The sequence below is a fragment of the Pelobates fuscus genome, chromosome 12, assembly GCF_036172605.1.
Source record: "Pelobates fuscus isolate aPelFus1 chromosome 12, aPelFus1.pri, whole genome shotgun sequence".
NCBI lineage: Eukaryota > Metazoa > Chordata > Amphibia > Anura > Pelobatidae > Pelobates > Pelobates fuscus.
In genome coordinates, this window is record NC_086328.1 from 42,361,968 (window position 1) to 42,374,087 (window position 12,120).

Genomic DNA, 12,120 nt, shown 5'->3' on the forward strand with positions numbered 1-12,120 from the left:
GTTTTGTCATGTATAAATAGGGGCATAAATTCTCGAGATGAAAATATAATTTTGCCTCTTTATAAATCGCTGAATATGCTGTGCAATTTTGGGCACCTGTTATAAAGAAGGATATCATGGCACTAGAAAAAGTGCAGAGACAAGCTGCAAAATTGATAAATCTCTTCAGTTTGGAAAAACGGCGCCTTAGAGGGGATATGATAACATTATACAAATATATTCGGGGCCAGTACAAACCATTATCTGGAACTCTATTCATTAACAGGGCTATACATAGGACACAAGGTCACACATTTAGGCTTGAAGAAAGGAGATTTCATCTAAGGCAAAGAAAAGGTTTTTTCACAGTAAGAGCAATAAGGATATGGAATTCATTGCCGGAAGAGGTGGTTTTGTCAGAGTCTATACAGATGTTTAAATTGCAATTGGATAAATACTTGCAAAAACATAACATACAGGGATACAATTTCTAATTAGTGGGGTAATAGCTGCTTGATCCAAGGAGACATCTGACTGCTATTTTGGGGTCAAGAAGGAATTTTTTCCTAGTTTGTTGCAAAATTGGAAGCACTTCAGACTGGGTTTTTTGCCTTCTTTTGGATCAACAGCAAAAGCATATGTGAGGAAGGCTGAACTTGATGGACGCAAGTCTCTTTTCAGCTATGTAACTATGTAACTATGATTACCAAACGGGAAACGTTTATAAGTTCCCTAATCGCCACCTAAGACAAAATGCAGAAAATAATCTGACTTCTGAGTACGATTCCTCAGACACAGACTCTAACAATCACAATACACCCCCCCGAGTCACAACCTCAGACGCCCACTAGCCCCAGCACCAGTAATACCCAAAGTAAACTTAAGAAGTGGGTTATTTTTTTAGCCATCGGTCAACAGGAAGCGTTCCCGAGCTATCAAACACACTATCAGCCCGGAACCTGGGAAGGGGGGGGGAGGAGAGGGATGAGGAAGAAACATTACTAGTCAGGAATCTTGAACAACCACCTCCCCATACCTCAGAACCTCAAGTATTAATTTGTCCTCATGCCAGCTAAATGAGTACCATCTTAAAACATTGGAAAGAGGCCTCTCTTTTGAACCGACTCCGGCCTTTGATAAATTCATGTGGATCGAGGATTTGCATCTCTTTGTGCACAAATTGGTGTTACATAAATATCACAAACTAAACAAAAAGAAAAAAAGCAAGGAGTCTTGGCCTCTCAAATAAGGATCTTGAGTGTTTGAACACACTAGTCTCACTTCTAGATGAAAATGAGGACCACCTACCAGCTAAATATACTTAACTTAAACCTAGAAGTCGCTTTACTCTTAACTTTTCAAGCTGTAAGAACATAGATTTTTTCCTTGAGGCAGTTAAGAGCGAGATAGATGGCATTGATACTAGAAATCTAGACCTTTGCCCAAATGACAACCTTCCTAGGAAAGAACAGCTGGCACTAAAATCACTCAAAGAGAATGACAATTTAATCATCAAACCAGCCAATGGGGGGGGGGGATGTTGTGGTTATGCATAAAACTGACTATGAAGAAATGGTCCAAAAAGTTCTAGGTGATGAGGGTACCTATAGGATCATTGTATCTGATCCAACTAATGTTTTCCTGACTAACTACAAGGAGATTTTGGATGAAGGCCGCAGTGGAGGGTTGCTATTGGATGACGAGTACAAGTTTATCTTGAATCGTCACCCAAGATAGCAACCTTCTACCTATTGCCAAAAGTACATAAGAACCTACAGGCACCACCAGGCTGCCCGATTGTATTTGGAGTTGACAATATAACCCAGAACGGCAGTTTATATATTGATAAAATCTTAAGACCACATGTTGAACAACAAAGCAGGCCCTGTTACTTCTCTAAAAAGCTCCATTTACCGACAACGGCTAATCTATAAATATATCAAAACGTAACAGAAACACCTCAGTGGGAAAGGAGAAAAAGGTAAACAGATAGAATTGTTAAACAGAGTTTGCATATAGGATAGGACTCCTCCGGGTCCCTTAACAACAGAAAATACACAGTACAAGAAAAACAGTTCCTACAATGCAAATAAAATAGAAAACATAGGGCAATATAGGGCAATATTGCCACATATAGAGTAATATGTAAATCTGTAAAGATGCACTCACAAACCCCATTTGATTGAAGGCTTATCAATGTATTGAAGAATATCTTTGTATCAGTAACACAGCATATAGGAGAGAAATAAAAAGATAATAGTGCAGAGTTTCTAGGCAAACTAAACTTTTTAATAAACATTGCACTTACAGGATAACATCAATTCATAGGCATATCACCAAGAAGTAGCTCAATAGGGAAGCAGGAACTCCCTCAGATAAAATAACATTAAAACAAAACCTAAGCAGCATAAAGAGTAAAGCCCTACGCGTTTCGTTCATAAGTTGAACTTCCTCAGGGCAAACAAAATAATAATGTCTCTCCTTGTGCTTGTCTCAGTAACAAACAGACCATTGACCATTTAAATACGTGTAGGATTTCCCGCGCATAGTTGATAGCCTATCGGCACGAAGCTTCCACATATGTGCTCCGATCTTCCGTAACGTGCGTTGCAAGCCTCTTTCTCGTCCGGAGATTCTTTTGCTGTCGGCTGTGTGATGTCATCATTTGCCACAATATGCAGTCCACGATCTGAAATGCGTTCCATTCGCATTGCGAATATTGAGGGTGCAAAATTGATCATCAGCTACATATAAATGAAAGGATACATACTAACTTAACTTTAAGATTACCAGATGTGTATATAGACATCAGAAAATGTGATATATAACTATATATCTGAGAGAGAGAGATAAGGTTACAGGGTGTGTTAATGAAAATAATTATAATTATGCAAAGAATATAAATAAGTGAGGAAAGAAAGAGCAAACATAAATCATAAAGAAAACAATAAAAGTCTAAAAATAAAATAAATTAGAATATGAATAAATATAAATAAAGAAATGAATGAATAAAATGAAAAATAAAAATAAGAAAAAATTTAAATTATATTCGCAAAATGAGCATCAAGAGATTTTTTTTATTAAAAAAGAAGTAGAAGGATATATGGATAATTCACACACTAATAACTTGGCCAAATCATTAAATAGATTTAAACCTAAATCTAAGTTCTGCCCACATGGAAAAGGCAGCCAAATTGAGGCTTAAAAACAAAATGATATTAAGAGATTTTCAGAAACTAAATTAGAGGGTTAAGAAAGACAAGCCGTGTAATAATTTAACACAGGAAGAAAGAAACATACTTAAAACTCTTAAACAAAGGAACGATATTACGATCAAGAGTGCTGACAAGGGAGGAGGCATATTGGTCATGTCCATGGAAGATTACTTAACAGAATCCTATAGACTGTTGGGTGACGAAAAGATGCACACCAAATTAAAAAGTAATCCTAATATTAAATTTAATATGGAATTGAGACAACTTTTAAGTGATGCCAAAAAGGATGGCTTGATTAATGAATCCACATTTGCGTTTATCTTTGTAGAGTTTCCTAAGATCCCAACCTTCTATTTTCTTCCAAAAATCCATAAGTGTAAAGAAAAACCACCTGGCACGCCAATCATTAGCGGCATAGACCAGTGGCGGATCCAGAGCCTGATCTCGGGAGGGGCACTTGTAGATTAAATAAATAATCCAGACACAATAACCACTACAGCTCAGTGTAGTGGTTATGGTGTCAATAGTGCCGGGACCCCCTCCCAAAGTAAGTAGTCATACTGTTTAAGAACAGTTTGACAACTTACTTGAGGTCTGCTGGGAAATGGGGCTGTAGTATAGAAGCAGTGGTGTGTGTGTGAGTGGTGCAATGTGTAAGGGGTGCAGTGTGTGTGTGTGTGAGGGGGACAGTGTGTGAGCAGTGTGTGTGTGTGTGTGAAGGTTGTAGTGTGTGAGTGAGGGCGGCAGTGTATGTCAGGGATGCAGTGTATGTGTGGGACAGTATGTGTGTGTAACAGTTGCAGTGTGTGTGTGTGAGTATTGCAGTGTGGGCAATGTGTGTGTATGGGGCGGCAGTGTATGGGGCAGTGTGTGTGTGTATGGGGGTAGTGTATGTGTGTAGAGTGTGTGTATGGGGGAGCAGTATGTGTGCATGGGGGGCAGTATGTGTATGGGGGCAGTGTGTGTGTATGGGGGCAGTGTGTGTGTATGGGGCCAGTGTGTGTGTATGGGGCAGTATGGGGGCAGTGTGTGTGTATGGGGGGCAGTATGGGGGCAGTGTGTGTGTATGGGGGGCAGTATGTGTATGGGGCAGTATGGGGGGTAATGTGTGTGTATGGGGGGCAGTGTATGTGTATAGAGTGTGTGTGATAAGGGTAGGGGGGGCTTTTTAAAATTATAATATATATATATATATATATATATATATATATATATTTTATTTAATTAAAATAAATATTGATGTCCCCCCTCCCTTCTTACCTTTACTGGGAGGAGGGGGGACATTTTTTTGATCCCTGGTGGTCCCAGTGGGATTCACTGGTGGTCAGGTGGGGATTCCCTGGTGGCCCAGTGGGATTCCCTGGTGGTCCAGTGGGGAGAGTGAACTCTAGCCCATAGCTCCAGGGCTAGAGTTCACTCTCGCGAGATTTGGAGCATTGCCATGGTTACCACGGCAAAGCTCCAAGCTTCCGAGATGTAGACCCGGAGGAGCTGCAGGCAGAGCTCCCGTGTCCTCTTTCTGTCCCTCCCTCCCCTGCCGGCTGCCAGCACAGTGCCTGCGGACCGGGGAGGGAGATCTCTGATCTCCCCTCCGGTCCACAGGCACATTGCAGGGCTGGCACCTGCATTGTGCTGGCATGGGAGAGGGAGACCGTCGGTTTTCTCGGGGGGGGGGGGGGCAATTGCCCCGTTGCCCCCCCTGGATCCGCCACTGGCATAGACTCCCTCACCTCAAAACTCTCAGAAATTATAGATTTTCATCTACACAAATATGCCCAAAATGCCTTATATGAGACACTAAGCATTTAATTCAGGAACTGGATTCGATAGAATGGCAAGATGACTATACATGGGCCACACAATGTGACATCCTTGTACACCATCATTGACCACGATATTGGTTTAGAGGCAGTCCAAAACAATCTGAGCAATTACCTAGAAATGGATTCAAATTCCAATGCCTTTCTTATCCAATTCATCTATTTCATTTTAACTCATATGTTTTTACATTTTAATGAGGAATCTTTTCTACAAATTAGGGGCATTGCCATGGGCACCAATTTTGCACCAAGTTATGCGAACATCGACATGGACAGTTGGGAGATAGTGTTGTCGCGAACCCGGAATTTTCGGTTCGCGAACGGCGAACGCGAACTTCCGCAAATGTTCGCGAACCGGCGAACCGCGCGAACCGCCATTGACTTCAATGGGCAGGCGAATTTTAAAAACAACAGGGACTCTTTCTGGCCACAATAGTGATGGAAAAGTTGTTTCAAGGGGACTAACACCTGGACTGTGGCATGCCAGAGGGGGATCCATGGCAAAACTCCCATGGAAAATTGCACAGTTGATGCAGAGTCTGCTTTTAATCCATAAAGGGCAGACATCACCTAACATTGACACCTGTCCTCAAAGCCCAGCCCTGATACACACTGACACAGAGCAGAATAGAGACTGCTCCCCCTACATAGGGTCACTTGGCAGATATGGATTGACACCTGTCCTCAAAACCCCTGATACACACTGACACAGAGCAGAATAGAGACTGTTCCCCCTACATAGGGTCACTTGGCAGATATGGATTGACACCTGTCCTCAAAACCCCTGATACACACTGACACAGAGCAGAATAGAGACTTTTCCTTGTCCACAGAGACCATGATACACACTGACACAGAGCAGAATAGGGACTGTTCCCACTACATAGGGTCACTTGGCAGATATGGATTGACACCTATCCTAATGATCCCTGATACACACTGACACAGAGCAGAATAGAGACTGTTCCCCCTACATAGGGTCACTTGGCAGATATGGATTGACACCTATCCTAATGATCCCTGATACACACTGACACAGAGCAGAATAGGGACTGTTCCTCCTACATAGGGTCACTTGGCAGATATGGATTGACACCTATCCTAATGATCCCTGATACACACTGACACAGAGCAGAATAGAGACTGTTCCCCCTACATAGGGTCACTTGGCAGATATGGATTGACACCTATCCTAATGATCCCTGATACACACTGACACAGAGCAGAATAGAGACTGTTCCCCCTACATAGGGTCACTTGGCAGATATGGATTGACACCTGTCCTCAAAACCCCTGATACACACTGACACAGAGCAGAATAGAGACTGTTCCTTGTCCACAGAGACCATGATACACACTGACACAGAGCAGAATAGGGACTGTTCCCCCTACATAGGGTCACTTGGCAGATATGGATTGACAAATCCCTGACAAACAGCTACCACATGCAAGGAAGGCAGCAGGGGCGCAAATGACCCACTCCCGACGCGGGAAGGTAGTGACGACAAATAACAATACAGGACTCTTTAGAGGCCCTGTGATTGTAATCAGTCCACTTGAAATCCATTAACTTTGATCAATTGGAGGGAAGTCTGGTGCAGAGCCACTGACCCATGCACAGGGCCAGCCTTAGGCCTTTGGGAGCCCTGTGCAAGAAATTTTCCCGACGCGGGAAGGTAGTGACGACAAATAACAATACAGTACTCTTTAGAGGCCCTGTGATTGTAATCAGTCCACTTGAAATCCTTTAACTTTGATCAATTGGAGGGAAGTCTGGTGCAGAGCCACTGACCCATGCGCAGGGCCTGCCTTAGGCCTTTGGGCGCCCTGTGCAAGAAATCTTCCCGACGCGGGAAGGTAGTGACGACAAATAACAATAATACATGACTCTTTAGATGCCCTGTGATTGTAATCAGTCCATTTGAAATCCTTTAACTTTGATCAATTGGAGGGAAGTCTGGTGCAGAGCCACTGACCCATGCACAGGGCCAACCTTAGGCCTTTGGGCGCCCTGTGCAAGAAATCTTCCCGACGCGGGAAGGTAGTGACGACAAATAACAATACAGGACTCTTTAGATTTTCCAGACCCTGGGGTTGACATTAGTCCAGATTTACATCTTGTGACCCATGAGGATGTTCCAGGCACTACTTGTGAAATAAAGACAGATAATAAAGTGAATGATCCTTCTCCTTGGGACTTGCAAAGCAGTTGTACCTAGGTGGGTGTTGGACCTCCCACGACTCAGTTTCCTTTGGCACAGGTTGCAAATGGCATCGCTGTTGTCAGAGGCAGACACACAAAAAATGCCACACTGCTGAGCTCTGCAATGACGGCATTCTGGTGGTGGACACAGCATGCGTTGATTGGCGTGCTGTCGGGCTGACCCCGGGTGCCGATGCATGCTGTCTGACTGTGACACTAGCTCCTTGCGATGACCCCCCCCTGCTTCCAACTGGTCTCCTCCTCCTCCTCTCTGTCTCCCCATCTGAACTTTCGCCCTGTTCTTCTTCTCTTCTAGCGGGCACCCACGTGACATCCATGGACGCATCGTCATCATCAACCGCTTCGCTTGAATCTGACAATTCAGAAAAGGAAGCAGCAGCGGGTACAACATCATCATCATCACACCGTACCTCCATGTGTTTAATGCTGCCTGCCTGAGACATATCCCTGTTATCTACATCCTCTAGCAATAATGGTTGCGCATCACTCATTTCTTCAAACGGGTGTGTGAATAACTCCTCTGACATACCAAGTAAAGCGGCTGTGGTGCTAGTTTTGGTGGTGGCGGCAGGCAGGTGAGTGCTATCTTGAGAGGTGCCTGAAGCTAAGCTGGAGGAGGATGGTGCGTCAAGGTTCTGAGCGGAGGCTGTACAAGATTGGGTGTCCTGTGTTAGCCAGTCAACTATGTCCTCAGAACTTTTCAAGTTCAGGGTACGTGGCTTCTGAAAACTGGGCATTATTCTAGGGCAAAAGGGAATCACAGCACCACGACCACGACGGCCCCTGCGGGGTGGCCTGCCTCTGCCTGTCATTTTTTGGGGGATTAGTGGTACTATGCGTGCAAGCTACTGTGAGACCAGATATGATTGGCAATGTGAACTGTAACAGTTCTGCAGAGCACACACTGTAGGCCTGAGACACCCGCTTGAAGACAAGTAACTGCTATTCAATCTATAACAGTGAAAAACAAATTTTGGTTGTAAAAGCACGCTATAGAGACACAAGATATGAGTGGCAACTGTCAAAGCACACTGGCACAGGTCTGCAGAGCACACGCTGAAGTAGGCCTGAGACACCCGCTTGAAGACAAGTAACTGCTATTCAATCTATAACAGTGAAAAACAAATTTTGGTTGTAAAAGCACGCTATAGAGACACAAGATATGAGTGGCAACTGTCAAAGCACACTGGCACAGGTCTGCAGAGCACACGCTGAAGTAGGCCTGACACCCAGACGCTTGCAGACAACTAACTGCTCTTCTATTACAGTGAAAAAAAATATTTATTTTAAATCTAAAGCTAAAGCCATTGTAAAAACAGATATGAGTGGTGGCACTGGGCAAGAGGGCACAGTATCCACTGTGAAACTCACACAGAAGCTGGCAGGCAGGCAACTGCTCTTCTATTACAGTGGAAACAAAGTTTTGGTTTTAAAAGCACGCTATAGAGACACCAGATATGAGTGGCAACTGTCAAAGTACGCTGGCAGGGTTGTGCAGGGCACACGCTGAAGGAAGGCCTGACAGAGCCGCTTGAATGACACTGACTGGCTGCTATTAGCTTACACTGGAAACCTTTTTTCTTTGTAAAAGCACGCTAAAGAGACACCAGATATGATTGGCAACTGTCAAAGCACGCTGGCAGGGTTGTGCAGGGCACACGCTGAAGTAAGGCCTGACAGAGCCGCTTGAAGGACACTGACTGGCTGCTATTAGCTTACACTGGAAACCTTTTTTCTTTGTAAAAGCACGCTAAAGAGACACCAGATATGATTGGCAACTGTCAAAGCACGCTGGCAGGGTTGTGCAGGGCACACGCTGAAGGAAGGCCTGACAGAGCCGCTTGAATGACACTGACTGGCTGCTATTAGCTTACACTGGAAACCTTTTTTCTTTGTAAAAGCACGCTAAAGAGACACCAGATATGATTGGCAACTGTCAAAGCACGCTGGCAGGGTTGTGCAGGGCACACGCTGATGGAAGGCCTGACAGAGCCGCTTGAAGGACACTGACTGGCTGCTATTAGCTTACACTGGAAACCTTTTTTCTTTGTAAAAGCACGCTAAAGAGACACCAGATATGATTGGCAACTGTCAAAGCACGCTGGCAGGGTTGTGCAGGGCACACGCTGATGGAAGGCCTGACAGAGCCGCTTGAAGGACACTGACTGGCTGCTATTAGCTTACACTGGAAACCTTTTTTGTTTGTAAAAGCACGCTAAAGAGACACCAGATATGATTGGCAACTGTCAAAGCACGCTGGCAGTGTTGTGCAGGGCACACGCTGAAGGAAGGCCTGACAGAGCCGCTTGAAGGACACTGACTGGCTGCTATTAGCTTACACTGGAAACCTTTTTTCTTTGTAAAAGCACGCTATAGAGACACCAGATATGATTGGCAACTGTCAAAGTACGCTGGCAGGGTTGTGCAGGGCACACGCTGAAGGAAGGCCTGACAGAGCCGCTTGAAGGACACTGACTGGCTGCTATTAGCTTACACTGGAAACCTTTTTTCTTTGTAAAAGCACGCTAAAGAGACAGCAGATATGATTGGCAACTGTCAAAGCACGCTGGCAGGGTTGTGCAGGGCACACGCTGAAGTAGGCCTGACACCCAGATGCTTGCAGACAACTAACTGCTCTTCTATTACAGTGAAAAAAAAATATTTCTTTAAAATCTAAAGCTTAACCGATTGTTAAAACAGATATGAGTGGTGGCACTGACTGTGCAAATGGGCAAGGCATCCAACCTCACACAGAAGCTGGCAGGCAGGCAACTGCTCTTCTATTACAGTGAAAAAAAAATATTTATTTTAAATGTAAAGCTTAACCTATTGTTAAAACAGATATGAGTAGTGGCACTGGGCAAATAGGCACAGTATCCAATGTGAACCTCACACAGAAGCTGGCAGGCAGGCACCTGCAATTACATTACACAGGAAAAAAAAAAAAAAAAAGCAGCCTGATGTTATAGCCCTAAAAAGGGCTTTTTGGGGTGCTGTCCTTACAGCAGAGATCAGATGAGTCCTTCAGGATTGTAGTGGACACTGAATACCCTAGCCTAGCTATCAATTTCCCTATGTAATCAGCAGCAGCTAAACTTTCCCTCCTCTCACTAAGCATGCATCTTCCGAATGAATCGAAAATGGATGCTGGGAGGGAGGTTGGAGGGTGTGGAAGGGAGGGAGTGCTGCTGTTTGGCTGTAATGTGTCTGCTGACCGAGAGGCACAGGGTCAAAGTTTGCCCAATGATGCCGAATAGGGGGCGGATCGAACTGCGCATGTGTCCGCCCGCCGCGGCGAACGCGAACAAGCTAATTTCGCCGGGAACTGTCCGCCGGCGGACAGTTCGGTACATCACTATTGGGAGAAGAAGTCCATTTGGTGCAAACTTGGTGCTCTGGAGGCGCTACATAGATGACATCCTAATCATATGGCAGGGCTCTACGGACAGTCTGAACAGTTTTTTTTTAGCTTTGTCAATCGGAACTCTGTCATTTTTCACTCCGACAATTGGTATTACACAAATAGACTTTTTGGATTTAACTAGCTACACAGAAAAAATAAGTAATTAAGACCAAAACCTTTTTTTTTTTTTAATTCTTTATTTTTGTTGTGCATGTGGTTACAGGGTTTTGACAGACGCCACAATAGCGTATCTCAAGCTTTCACAGTAGTCAGCCAGTGGCATGCTAATTTGCACAGATTTTTTGTTTTACAAGTTTAACTGAGCGGGTACGTCAACAGAGTGAGGTTAAGTAGATTATTACAAAATATAACAACATATAACAAAATAATGATGCTGGTTGCTTGATACTGTTAGGTCATCTATGCTAGTACAGGTTTGGTGAGTTAACTTGGTTTGTAGAGTAATAGTAGTTGCTTGCACAGTGGAACGGCTGTGCCCTGTTGTTTGTATAATGCAGTGTGTAGTTTAGCAAAGCTTTTTAGAGCCAAATGTAAGTGATATGCTTTATGTGGTGTCTAGTGTAAGAATGCCATTTAGAGGCAAACGCATATAAAATTATATGATTCTTTTTATTTTGCATGCTCTGGTCTCTCTAGGAAGTTCGCATGAAGGGTTTGATGTCCTTTCAAGTGAAGGGAGCCCAGAGTGAGGTGTAGTCATGCTATGTGTTGCGTAGTATGGGAAACATGTGATGGTAGTGGCTCAGAGTTGTATCATGTGTGCTTGTTAGTACTTCGCAGGAGTGTAGTGCCATGTCACGGCAGTGTACTGTCGAGTGAGGCATAGCGAGTCATAAGGTTGTGGCCGTGAGGTGGGTTTGTTGCCAGGATATTCTGCCCCTCTCTGTGCCGGTTGTCCCTGTGTATTGTGCCCCTGACTCAGGGAGGGGGGAAGAGGGTGATGTCCCGCCTGGTTAGGCGTGTCGGTGTGGTAGCGTAGTTGTGTTGTGACAGTGTGTTGTCCCAGTCCATGCTCATGTTTGTAGCATTTAGGCAAGAGGATCGACTGGGTTGTCAAGATTGAAATTGTGTATAGCTGAGAGATATTAAAAATAATAATAAAGTAACCTGAAATTAAGGCATAACAAATTAAAACAGGAGGTTAAGGCATAACAATGAGCCCTCTTAACTTCTGCACATAGCTATGCTCTTTGGACCATCTTGGTAGCGTAAGTCCTGTTTGGGCTCTGAGCAGTCAAGTCCCTTGTGTTTCAGAGCCTCTGGGGACGAAGGACTCTATGTTGTCTAGGCCCAGGATCTGTCAGATTTGTCGGGGGCATCGGTGGGTGCCTGTGTGGTAGGTAGTGGCAGACCGATCGCTTCCAGAAATGCGGTTGTGTCATCAGGCATGCGGAGCGTGTGTGTAGCTCCGTTGCGCTTTGCCATGAGGGAGCCCGCTGGATCCCAGCGATACTGCAC